General features: G+C 36.5%; 2 long non-coding RNA genes across 2 annotated transcripts; one reads left to right on the top strand and one right to left on the bottom strand.

The window, feature by feature from the left end:
* Window positions 1–968: 968 nt before the first annotated feature.
* On the bottom strand, window positions 969–5,296 carry LOC125617322. The gene is made up of 3 exons (XR_007348302.1): window positions 4,928–5,296; window positions 2,050–2,075; window positions 969–1,388 (listed from the first exon to the last, which is right to left on the bottom strand). It is a non-coding gene; the product is annotated as an uncharacterized LOC125617322 (long non-coding RNA).
* A 4,022-nt stretch (window positions 5,297–9,318) lies between these two features.
* Window positions 9,319–12,491, top strand: LOC125617321. Its single transcript, XR_007348301.1, has 2 exons — window positions 9,319–9,372; window positions 10,965–12,491. It is a non-coding gene; the product is annotated as an uncharacterized LOC125617321 (long non-coding RNA).
* The last annotated feature ends 127 nt before the right edge of the window (window positions 12,492–12,618 follow it).

The following is a 12,618-nucleotide window of genomic DNA, read 5'->3' as shown; positions in this document are numbered from 1 at the left end:
CAGTCTGCTCAGGCTCCCATAACAGAAAAATATGGACTTAATGGAAATTGATTCTTCAACCATAAAGGAAGTTAGAAGTCCAAGATCAAGATTCTAGGAAATCAACTAAACAAAATGAAGTTTCTCAGAGGGGGACTTTTCCTGGCTTGCAGACAACTGCCTCTGCTGTGTTCTTGCCTTTCCTTGGTGCAGCCATATACAAAGAGAAAAAGAGTAAGCTCTCAGGTGCCTTGTCTTACAAGGACACTAACCCTATCATATCAGTGCCTCACCCTATAATCTTGTTAACCCCAGTTACATACTTGGGGACCCAAGTTCAAGGATAGCTATGGTAGCAATTAGGGAATTGACATATGAGTTGTGAATGGACATTTTCAGTCTATACTAGCCAGGAGATTATCAAGCACATCCAGAGTCAAAGAAAAAACAGGCAAAAAAAAAAAAAACATGAAAAGACAGCAAATGATGCACCCAGGGCAAACTACCTCTGATGACCTTAGACTTTTCCCTCAGCCACTAGAAGCAATGAGATCAACTCTGTTCTTGTCAAGGAGGGCAATTGATCTAGGTTAGCTACAGAAACCTCCTTATAAGACTTAAAGATGACTTGCATAGCAGGTAGGGTTTCATATAAAATGTGATTTACAAACTGATTTAAAAAAATGGACTGGAGAAACTAAGTGACTTGTTAAATGTCACATGGGTTATTAGTGACGAAACAGCACCAGGCATAAAATTATATATGTGTGTATATACACACACATATGTACACACATATATATGTATATATATGATATACACATAAATTTATACACATATGTGCATATTTATATATATACACATATGCTGATACATACGTGTGTGTGGTGGGTTATTTAACATCTTTATACAAAATGTTATACATAAAGATGAAGCACATCTAATATTTCTAAGATTTAGTTTTCTATATTCTCAACTTTTCCATTACTCTTTTCCTTATTTCTATTCTCATTATGCTTTACCTCCAACCACTATCACTAGAATAGTTGTAATAACTAAAGGAGAGGTCAAATAACCTTGTAAAACTCATTGGAAATTACTCCCTATGTATTACATTGGCTTTCTAACTTCAGCAGTTCTTGAAATTCTATACTAACATGTGAGACAGAAATATCATACCCTGATTATACAACTTCAATTTTAAAAAATCATGCTCTCAGTTCTGAGTATATCATGCTTCAGAGACTCACATCTTATCATACAGTAAAGTCCAGAGCAGACTTGTTGCCAGACAAACAGGTGCTCAGTGAGATCATCTTGGACTTCTGGCAATTCTGCTTTCTCTTCCACCATCTTTGCATTTGCTTCCTGGTGATATCCAGATGGCTGCTCAATTCCAGGTTTCATGTCTGCTTTCAAGGAGAGAGACAGAGGAAAAAGAAGAAACCATACACTCCTATGCAAGTCTGCCTTCTTCAGGAGAGCAAAACCCTAAATTTGTATTCATTGTATTTTTCTTCTCCAGCTACAATCAGGATTCTATTAACAGGGGACATAATGAGAGGCATTAATGTGTGCCATAAACCCCTATGACAGGACAGATACTGTGCTCCATCACATGCGGATTCTTTGCAAGGATCATTGGCATCAATGCTAAATAGGGGTGTACCTTTTGTTCACCATCTCACTGACTTGGTTTGCTCTTCTCACTCTTTATTGGCATTGCATTGCCACATTCAGGCTCTAACTTGAAGGGAAATTTATTGTGGATTTGCAGACACTGGAGCCATGTGAAGCAATTATGGACATCAACGACTTCTGATGGCAACTGCTCTTAGAGAACATATGTCCCTTCTAATTGTTTTAGCTTCATCTCTACTACCTGTGTCAAGATTTGTCAGAGCTTGGGTTGCCAATGATTTTTCCAAGTCTTAAGTATGTCATGTAAGATGCATTGTAATGTCATTTAAATATATTCATAACTGCAGTTCTAAAGGATGTCTCAAGGACATAGAGGTGCTCATAACCCTAGAAAACAATGCAATAGACAGATGGAAACTTCCTACTTACCTGATCCAGGACAGGAGAGTCCATCTCTGAAATCAGTGAGGGGAAAAAAAAAGTATGCTTAGGTTGTTTTTCACAGGAGCAAAATGGGAAAACAGTATTTTTATGGAGTGATTGTACATACAGAGGAAATAGCTTTACTGAATATTTTCCTTTGTACGATTCTCAAATTGGCACATTTTCTCTGAGCAAGCAATAAATAAGGTACTGCTAAAGAGGAAATTTCCAAAGATAGATGCATTACTGCTCACGTTTCCCAGTTTCCCAGTCCTTTGATTTATTTACATTACTTCTCAGAATACAAAGCATTTTTGGTGAGCAAGAAGGGCTGAATGTGTTCAAATGAAACCTCTGCATGCTCTTAAAAAGAGCTTCGACATGAGTACAGAACTGAAAATGAAAAATATCAAGGTGTAGCTGTATTCCACAGGATTACCACAGTGTCCTAGAACAGAGACCCAGTGTCAGTGGTTTTTCATGGATCCATCTTGGTCTCACCGCATTCCTCCATTCTGCAGAGTACTCGACAGTCTGTTGGCAAACTCCCTCCTAATTACTTATAGGAACTGAATGTTGCCCTCCATAACTTTACTTCTATATCCCCTTCCAAGGCTGCTACTTGGTGTTGATAAAAATTCCATTGATGCAAATATTTTTACTTGCTAAAATCCTGTGGAAATTATAACTTATGAAATTGAGCATTTTCATCTAAAAATTCTAGTTCTAGGTTTGGTGATACAGCTCAATGGTAGGGCAGTAGCCTGGTAGGAGACCCTGGTTTAAGTCCCTGGCATCACAGAAACAAATAAAAACACCAATTCTAAAAATTGTCCATATTACAGTGGACAGGGAAACATTCAAAATTAAAGTTATATTTGGATTTTTAAAGTCTCATTATAATAGGTTTTTCATTGTGTATTTATGATCAAAATTTAGTCTTGATATTATTTCTACAGACAATTTTCTCTACAATTATCTCTACAAAATCCAATTTTGTTGGATTGTTCTTAGGCCCTAATAAGGTTTATTATCTTCAGAAAAATAGGTGAAAAGTTATGTAATAATGATAAAATGGATAGGCTATACTTCCCAGATAGCAATATGTATCTTCTAATCTTTCTTCTAGCAGCTATGTGACCCCATCTCCACATCTACTGGAATTTTTTCCCCAGAAATTGCAAATTGTAGAGTATGTAGGAAAACTAGAAACTCCATAGATTAATTCCATAATTACCTACAAACTTTGATCTAGACACATCCTACCTGAATCCAGTCTTAGAACTACACAACTTGGGGCTGAATAATTCTTTGCAGTATGTGTGTGGAGGTGGGCTGGGAGCTTTCCTGTGCATTGTGGGGTGTTTTTTGGCATCTTATTACCAACCCTCAGTCTACAACAACCATTGTCTCCAGACATTGCCAAATGTCTCCTGGGGGCAAAAATCTCCCTGGTTCTGTTTATTGCTGTGAATGATTAGGTTTGTACTTTGGTTAGGTTTATACTGTTAACTATATAATGACCTTAGGCAAGTCACTGAAACTCTTGCTTATGTTCTTTTCTTTAAAAAATGAGTATATTACCTTTGTTACCTACACTTTAGTGTGGGAGAATTAAAAATAAATGTCACACTAGAAATACTTGTGGCCATAAAAAAATACTTATTCATATTTTTCTATAATAAAGGAAACATTTAAAACAGATGAATCAAGCCAAAGGGTCATTTCACCTCACACATGAGTGACATTGAAGGGTTCTTCCTTGAGTCTTCTGGCCCCATGATGCTATGTGCTGGCCTCCTGCCCCCATGAAGTGAATGGACCTCCACAGCACAGCATCTCACATCTGCAGCTGCCCTCATTTCACAGCAGGGAAAGGAGAAGTGGCACATGTCCTGAGGTTGCTTCTGGCAACATGTAGAAAGCCACTTGGGTACCGCCTGGAAGAACTCCAAGTTTCCCGCCTATCATTCAGGGTACCAAGTTCCCCTTCACCTCCTATTCCTAGCATGCCTGGCAGTCACTGATGAAATTAACAAATCAATTTCAAGCTATGAATGCTCCCGGTAAACAGAACGCACTCCTGCCAGTTGACTGTCTCTATGACGCACCACAACATGACAGGCGTGGAAATTGTGCCATCGGTGAGACAGGACAGAGTTCACACAATCAAACCACTGGCTGGATCTGACCTCAACTGTGGAAAATTTCTCTGCTATGCATTATGATAGCTCCTCTGACCATCCAAAGAGCAAGCAAGAAACAATCAAAAACAACTTCAAGTATTTCCACCCAATCTTTCAAGTTGTCATGTTATCTTTTGAAAAAAAATAAATAAATAGTTCTATGGTTAAACTCACAAACCTCATTAAATAAAAATCTCCACTCTCAATTGCTCATGACACCATCATCCCCATCCTGGAGGCCCATGTAAGAAATCCAGGCACCCTCACCAAACCATCTTTTCCCTCACTCCACTCATCAATCAATCCAACAGCCATTGCCATTAAGAGTCTGTTATATTTAAATATCTACCAAATCCAACCTTTCCTCCCATCACTAATGCCATTCCTCCTTCTACTACTCATCACTGTCATCTGAATTATTATAACAGTATCCTAAGCAACCACTCAGCTATACACCAAGTTATTCGCCCCCCTGTGGTCTAAATAGCACACATGATTCACTTTGTGTAATGCAAATCTAATATCTCTGCATACTCAAGACCCTTCTCAAGTGAGAAACTGAAAGAGACAGGGTTCCTTTCTTTCCTCTATCTAATACTAATGTACAAGGTACAAAGCTGATAAGTAGCTGCTAAATGAATGTCCTCTTGGAACATTTGCCATATATGAATGCATTCCAGCAGGGGGCAGATTCTTACCCAGAAACTTCTCCCAACTGAGGAATGGTTGTCTGAACTTAAATGCTGGCTCTGCTTACTTGGTCCATTATTCAAAGAAGACATAGCCTAAAAGAAAATGATCATAAATAACATTAAAATCTATACAGGAATGTGTTTTAGATGGCTGAGATTTTTTTTCAGTGTCTTTGAAATTACAATAGCATACATTCAAGGAGAATTCTGGTTCTGTAACTGTGAGAGAATGTCTAGGATAGTGGAAAGAAGAGAGAATTAGAATCAAGAAAACCTGATTCTGAGAACCAGAATCAATTTCACATAATGTGTTATCTGCCCTTTGTTTCCTCATCTAAATGGAAAAGGATAACCCCTACTTGTGTTTACTAAAGGGAATACTGATACAAAAAAAAAAAAAAGCACCATTTAAATATGGTGCACATCCACAAACAACATTTCCATAGAAATCTAAAATTTGTCCACGAACTCTAATAGCTTGAATAGTGTCAGTTTGCTCTTGAATACCCAGGTCATATCCAGGTTAAGAACATTTTCTTTAGGTTTCTACATAGTTTCCCATTCACTATACCATTTAATCCTCTGAAAAACCCTGGAGCAATACACACACAAACACACACACATATTTTATTCTAATTACATAAGAAATAAACATGAAAAAAGGACTTAAACTTATTTACTATATCATTTCACTTTTTATTATTATTTAAAAAGAAAAGACAGTTACAAACAAACCACAGTAAATTTTTTTTCTTTCCTCAACATATCCAAAAAATACTAGGATTGAAAAATGGTTTACCATAAATTGGAGGGGGAATTATTTATTCTTTTTTATTCTATTGACACAATTATCTCAAATCACCACTGCATTGCAGCAAATCTTGGTAGAGATCAGTGTGTTTATTTGAACACAACAGAGAAGCTGCTGTCCAGGGTTAAGTGCAGAAAGTGTAGCATTTACCTTGGCACTGTGCAAATCACACTGGCACAGACATTGAATCTGAGAAATAGAAAAATCTTTAAAATCAGTCCACTAATACGAAGTGAAGTTTTACACTTCTGCTTGTTCTGACATTTCATTTCTTATGTTCTATGTAGCAGGACATGCAATAAGGAACTATCAGATTAACCATTGTCTCTCCTTGAGTATTTGGTTAGCATTTTGGGATACATGATGCACTTTAAGCATCATGGACCTAAATTGATTGAATTCGGAAATCCCACCACAGTATTTAGAAGAACTGGACAATGTACATTGGCATTGTTTGGAGCCTACCTTAATATATTCAACATGTATTTCTGCTGGATATTTATGCTACTCTGCTTTTGCATACACTATGTCTGTATATTCCATATCTGCATATGCTCTTTGACAGCAAATAAATATTAAAGGTAGAAAAGTCAGGTAGTTAAGGTTTTGCTGAATTTAAGAAAACAAGCTGTTTCTTTGATTACTTGCACATTTGGTCCTATTTTCCCCCCCTCCCTTAAACAAGACACTGAAATTACATTGGCCCAACTTCTAAAATTATTTAATGTATCAGAAAGAAGGACAGAATTTAAATTTCTACATAAAATGCAAGGTAAAATTTTTATTATTATTTTGTTTCACAGAAAATAGAGCAAAGACAAGAGTTACAGAAAGCATTTCAGATGAGCAGACATAGGGTGTGGGGTAGAGAATAAACTATTTGCTTGGATGAGATAAAGATACTTAAGTGTGACACAGTTATGACAGATGATTCCAGGAAGGTCTTAACCTAAGCAGGATGCAGGGATTAATACTGCATTGTATCTGCCGCTATGCATTGATGTCTATTACCTGTCCTGACATAAGCCTGTCACTTTTTAGGCATCTTAAGCATATGAACTGCAGTTGTTTGTCTCTTGATAATATATGTCTGGAGGAAGTATAGAAGCAATAAAAAAGGGTGGGGGGGATGCTTTCCTAAAGCTGTGCTTAGGGACTAGGAATCTCTTAAAGCCATAGTCAAGGAATGTCCAAAATGTGTTATGAAGGTCACCACTCTCAACCTATGCACATTTAGTGACACTTACATAAAGCCCAACCAAGGACTGTTAGTCCTGCACATCATGGATATCCAGGCAGTCATCACTAAGCAACTGGGAATTGACATGCAAACAAAACATGTTTGTCATTCCATGTGAACACTACATGTGACATTTCTTCAGAGGCACATATAACTTCTTTGTATTAGAGCAGAAATATTACCACCATCATTCTGTCTCTTGAGTCATGTCGACTATAAAATTTTTAAGTTTGACCTCTTACCAAACTACTTTGTATGTAGACTTGCTTTAATGATTATTCAATATACACCACTGATTTGATAATCTAAATGTGATAGATTGTAGTTATCATTCTTTTATATTACTCTTTGGAATAACTTTTGTTTTACAGTTTTACTTGTCAGTTAAGATTGCATCTTTCCCCTCCTATGTGCAGTTTTATTTTTGTTTTACAAGGTAGTATTCTTATTGCTTCACTATTACCTAAACAGGCTAACAAGGATCATTGGGAGATTGATAAAAAAGTCAAGAAAATTCTGGTATAGAAACATAAATTCAAGATATGGTTTGTGGCAGCCATACTTAGGAAGAACAGACAATGTGCAATTCATATTAGCAAAGCTTTAGAGTCAGAAGATGCTATGTGCTAAACGTTTATGTCTCCCCAGAATTCATATGTGAAAGCCTAAATCTCCAATCTATTTGGAGTTGCCTTTGGAACATAATTAGTTCACGAGGGTAGAGCCTCATGAATAGTATAATGCTCCTACAAAAAGTACAATGAGAAAGATAATCTCTCTCCCCACTATGTGGGATATAAAGAGAAAACAACTTCTGCAATCCAAGAAGAAAGCCCTCACCAGGAACCAAAAACTGCCAGTACCTTGATCTTGAAATTCCCAGCCACAATCCAGTGGGAAATAAATTTCTATTCTTTAAGTCACCTGGTCTATGGTATGCTGTGTTAGCAGCCCAAACTAAGACCCAAGAAAAGTACTTAAGTTCCATGTCTGCCTGTTACTAACTTCTTTCCACGTTTAATTTTTTTACCAGCAAAATGAATTATGTGGCTATGTCTTACAGGTATATTGAAGATTAAATGAGAAAGTAAATGTAGGTGTTTACTAAGACTCAGAACATAATACAAATATAAGTTGATTAAATGGTTTTAGGAAAGTTTCCTTCCCACTACCTACATAAATGGGGTTGGCATATGAGAACATATCAGGCCATAAAATAGACTAATGTCAAAATTAGCAAGTGAATGGCCTTGATGCATAGACAGTATAGTTACTTCCTGAATAATTTGGTGGCTCACTGGAAATCAGAACATTTTGCAAGGCAAATGATTGTGGCTTTGTTGGTATTTGAAGGGGGTGGGGATTTATATGTGCCTCTGTACCACTCAAAACAGAATTAGAACTTTCCTTTCTATATTTTAGTCAATATACCCTCTTTAGCACGGGAAATGATTTCTAATTTATATCACCACAGATTGTTCTGTTCTCTATTTATGAGTTTAAAGTACTCTTTTATTTCTGTTTTTTTTTTTGGCTCAATGAAAGGTTTTAGAGATTCAATTTATCTATGTTGTAGACACTAGGCATTTGTGTTTTGTATTTTCATTTAAATTACAAAGTAGTATTCCAGTGTATGAATATAACATGCCAAAAATTTTATTTGTATTTTCTTTTCTTGTGTGTGAGTGTGTGTGTGCGTGTGTGTGTGTGTGTGTGTGTGTGAGACTAGGGTTTAAACCCAGATGTCCTTTACCACCACACTTCATCTTCAGTCCTTTTTATTTTCTATTTTGAGACAGGGTCTCACTAAGTTGCTGAGGCTGGCCTCAAACTTTCCATCCTCCTGCCTCAGACTGTCAAGTTGCTGGGATTTCAGGCATGCACTACTGGACCTGGTCTTATTTTCTCCTTTAAAGGAGAGTAAGCTTGTTTTCAGTTTTGGGTTATAATAAATGAGTTTGTTATCAATTTTCTACACTTTACTTGTGGACATATGTTTGCATTTATCTTGAGAGTAGAACCTCCTTTGGGAAAATAGTTAGTTCCCCTGGGGGTGTTATTCCCCTGGGACTGGAAATGCTGATACCGCCAGCCTGCTCTTCCAGGTCAGTGGTGTGGGTGGTATTAGAAATCCTGGGAGATGGCCCTTCTCACAGCACAAAGAGAAGTGGTCAAACTGACTAGGAAAGCCCTCCCAGTTGTGGGTTTACGTTCCTAACTAACACAACCCCTTTCTATTCTGTGGTGTGTTCTCACTCTGTTTTACTTCTTTCATCTCTTTCCCAATCAGGAGAAAGGACAGATTTTCTTTTTGCTTCTGCTAAGTCTTATTTCCCTATTCCCATAGGTTGGAGAGTTTGCTAACATGATATGAGAGTGATTATGCAGCAAGCACTGCTGGTAAGAGTTTTTAAGCCGTCATAAAATATAATTAATATCAACCAGACTTCAGAAGCATCTATAATGGAGGTTGGGACTGAGGTTGGCTAAATCATCTTACTTTACTCAAGCTGGTAATAACTAGACTGGCCTCACATTCGCTGCATGCTTATACCATAAAACCCACAAGGACGAACAGTACCCACACAAGTGTCAGTGTGGGTCTCATCCCACCAACCAGATCAGAGGCCACTCTGGATGGGCACTGGATCCCTGTCCTGTCACTTTGCTACTTCTTTGTTAAACACTGACCCCCAACTTAGGGAAAGAAGAAGAAGAGGAAATGACCCTGAGACCCCAAAAGCTGTTACTAAGTGTAATCCAAACTAAGATTAATTAGTTTATAGATTTTCCCCCAGATGATTTCTATTTTCATTGTACATCTGAGATACATTATGAACTTTGAATTACCACCTCAAAGAGAAATCTGTCGCAGAGCAGAGTCTCTTTATGTAAAAATTGTGACATATTCACAAGCATTAGAAATAAGGCTCATTTCTTATTCTGGCTCTGGTACTTACTAGCTGTCTGAGTTTGTCAGACAATTGACTTAACCTTTCTGATATTTAACAAAATAAACTACTGAAAATTGAAATAAACTATTGAAAATTGAATATAACGTATGCAAAAATACATGGTAATATGGTATTTTTTTCAAGATAAATAACCAACTAATCTGAGTTGAGTATAATGATGGAAAAAATACAGAGTTAAACTTCTAGTCATATTGTTGATTTATTTTTAAATATTCTAGGTGTTTAAGATGTTTCATACTTCACCAGTAAAAGTTCTGAAGTAACACTGCAGAGACAACAGATAATTATGAAAGTTGCAAATGCATTTTGCCTAAGATGTAATAAATCTGCTTCTGTTTCATAATTAATCTCTTTTCTTGAAAACTAATCATTTTTGTTTAAATGAAGTATTTTGAAAATCATTAAGAGAAATACAAGCTTGATTTGCCTATATAACACATTATTACATAGACTTTAATGTGAAACACTTTGCTGATCCACATATTTTTGGTATAGTGTAACTCTTCTTTGAGAAATGGAAACAATTACTTACACTTCCCTTTCAGGACTACAAGGTACAATAAATATAAAACCCTTCATATAGTAAATGATTGGCAACAGCCTCTGGAAATTTTATCAGCTGAACTTCTTGGGAGGTTTCTGTTCCAAATCTCCAACCCTTCCCCCAAATATTGAGCAGGATGAGATCTCTAGATTCCAGTGGAGACACGGTTTTCTGAGCTGAGCATATGCTGTTCAGAATTCTAAAGCAATCATAAGTTAAATTCACCCAGCTTTGTTAATCTTCCTCCCATTAAAGATAAATTATGAAATAATAACAGTACCTATAAAGCAGTTAGTTTCAACAACTCTTTTTAAACTAGATTGCATGCTGTGGAAAGAATCAATGTAACTGAAATGAGAAGGGGGAAAATAATTTATTTTAAATTTGAAAAGAGAGCGAGGGAGCTGGGGATTTGTCTCTGAGTTAACTCCTTTCTTTTCACTTTTCACTCGTTTTTCTTTTCACTTTTGCAGAATTTCCTTACTAGATGCTTTTCAATGACACCAACAATTACCTGATGGAGCCCTGGGTACCAAAGAAGAAATACAATGAACAACAGTTTCCTTAAAACTCCTTACATGGAGGTTGAAAAGCACTGCATACTTTTAGGTAAAATCTTTTCCTAGTCTCAAAAATATGGAGCTGGACTTTTCCTGAGTTTACGATGTGGAGGTCTTTGAATTGCTCTCTCTCCATCCTGTGTTTAGAAGATCAAATGGTGGTATTGATTTTAAACTACATTAAGGTGAGTGTGATGATGATGAATAGTCCTCTCTCTTCTCTTCCCAGCTTGAGACCACTTAATGCAGTCCCACATTGACCACAAGAGACCAAAAACCTTTGGGATCCAAAGGTGGCCTTAAGCTGGTGGTGGGAAACTCGGTGAGGCATTCTCATTGGGCAGCCAAATAACATGGCATTTGACACCTGAAGCTATGAATGAGGGTTTTTCCATTTGTATGAAAAATGTATGAGTCACAGATCAACTTTCTGATCTCAACCAATATTTGTCTTCAATTATGATCAGTCAAAGATAAGCTAAATTTTCACATTAAAATTAGTTACATTTTTATTTTTGGTAACCATATTTTATGGCTTTACGGTGGTAAAAAAAAAAAAAAAGATGTGAATTGACATATCAAGAAATTATCTAACTATTCCAGTTCAAAGGTTACCCAAGTCTCTAATCAGAACTAAAAATGTATTGGAAAGTAGTGACTCTTAGCGTTAAAACATAACCATATGTTTTGTACTTTGTTGTAATTGAGGAAACTGAGGTTCAGTGAGGTTATATGTCCAAGGTCATACTACAACAAATAAACAACTCATCCAGAATTCAAATTCAATTTCTCTGATTTAAAACCCTTTCTTCAACCACTATTCCTGAAGTTATCCAGATTCTTCAAGCATGACTGCTTCATGACTTACTAGTCTCATGCCTCACTACATCATTATTGCCTAAAAAAATTAATATAAACCTACATCAAACCTGTCGAATTTGCCAAAAGCTACTTTTAAGAAAAAAGAAATTTTCCATGTATGAAGCCTATTGTTGTTAAAATTAAAAGAGGAAAAATTGCCTGATAGTGATCATCAATATGACTGAATCACTGTCGTTAAAGCCAGGTACGTACTATGATATATTATGGCAGATATCTCAGCCTTGTTCTGCAAGCCTGTACCCTTGATCCTCAGTTCCTCTAAAGCTATTGTTAAGAGAGGTCTGGAGTGCTCAGCTTCTGATTCATTTGAAGAGAACAGCTGGAGTCAACAACTTGAGGCTGTTTCTTTTTTTTTCTTCTAGAATTACGTCTGTAATTATTGCTGTCTACTGTGGGCTGCAGAATGTGTCTTTTTACTCAGAATTGTAGGAGAATTTGCACAAGGTCACCATGCTCCTAATTTAAGAAGTAATTACTAACCTCATTTTCTTCCTTTGTCCATACTCCGTAAGAAAATGTGTTCAAATAAAGTCATGTAATTGGTTTTACCAGATTCAATCCTGTTTCTCAGCCATATTTTATGCTCAGATTTTCTATACTATGGATTCTTTTAAATTTCCCACTTGGGCAAGGGTTAGAAGAAAATAAATATGAAATATTTAATCAATGAGACCTAGTTCCCCCA

This window comes from Marmota marmota, unplaced genomic scaffold (assembly GCF_001458135.2).
Source record: "Marmota marmota marmota unplaced genomic scaffold, marMar, whole genome shotgun sequence".
Taxonomy (NCBI): domain Eukaryota; kingdom Metazoa; phylum Chordata; class Mammalia; order Rodentia; family Sciuridae; genus Marmota; species Marmota marmota.
This window is presented reverse-complemented; position numbering and strand designations above follow the sequence as displayed.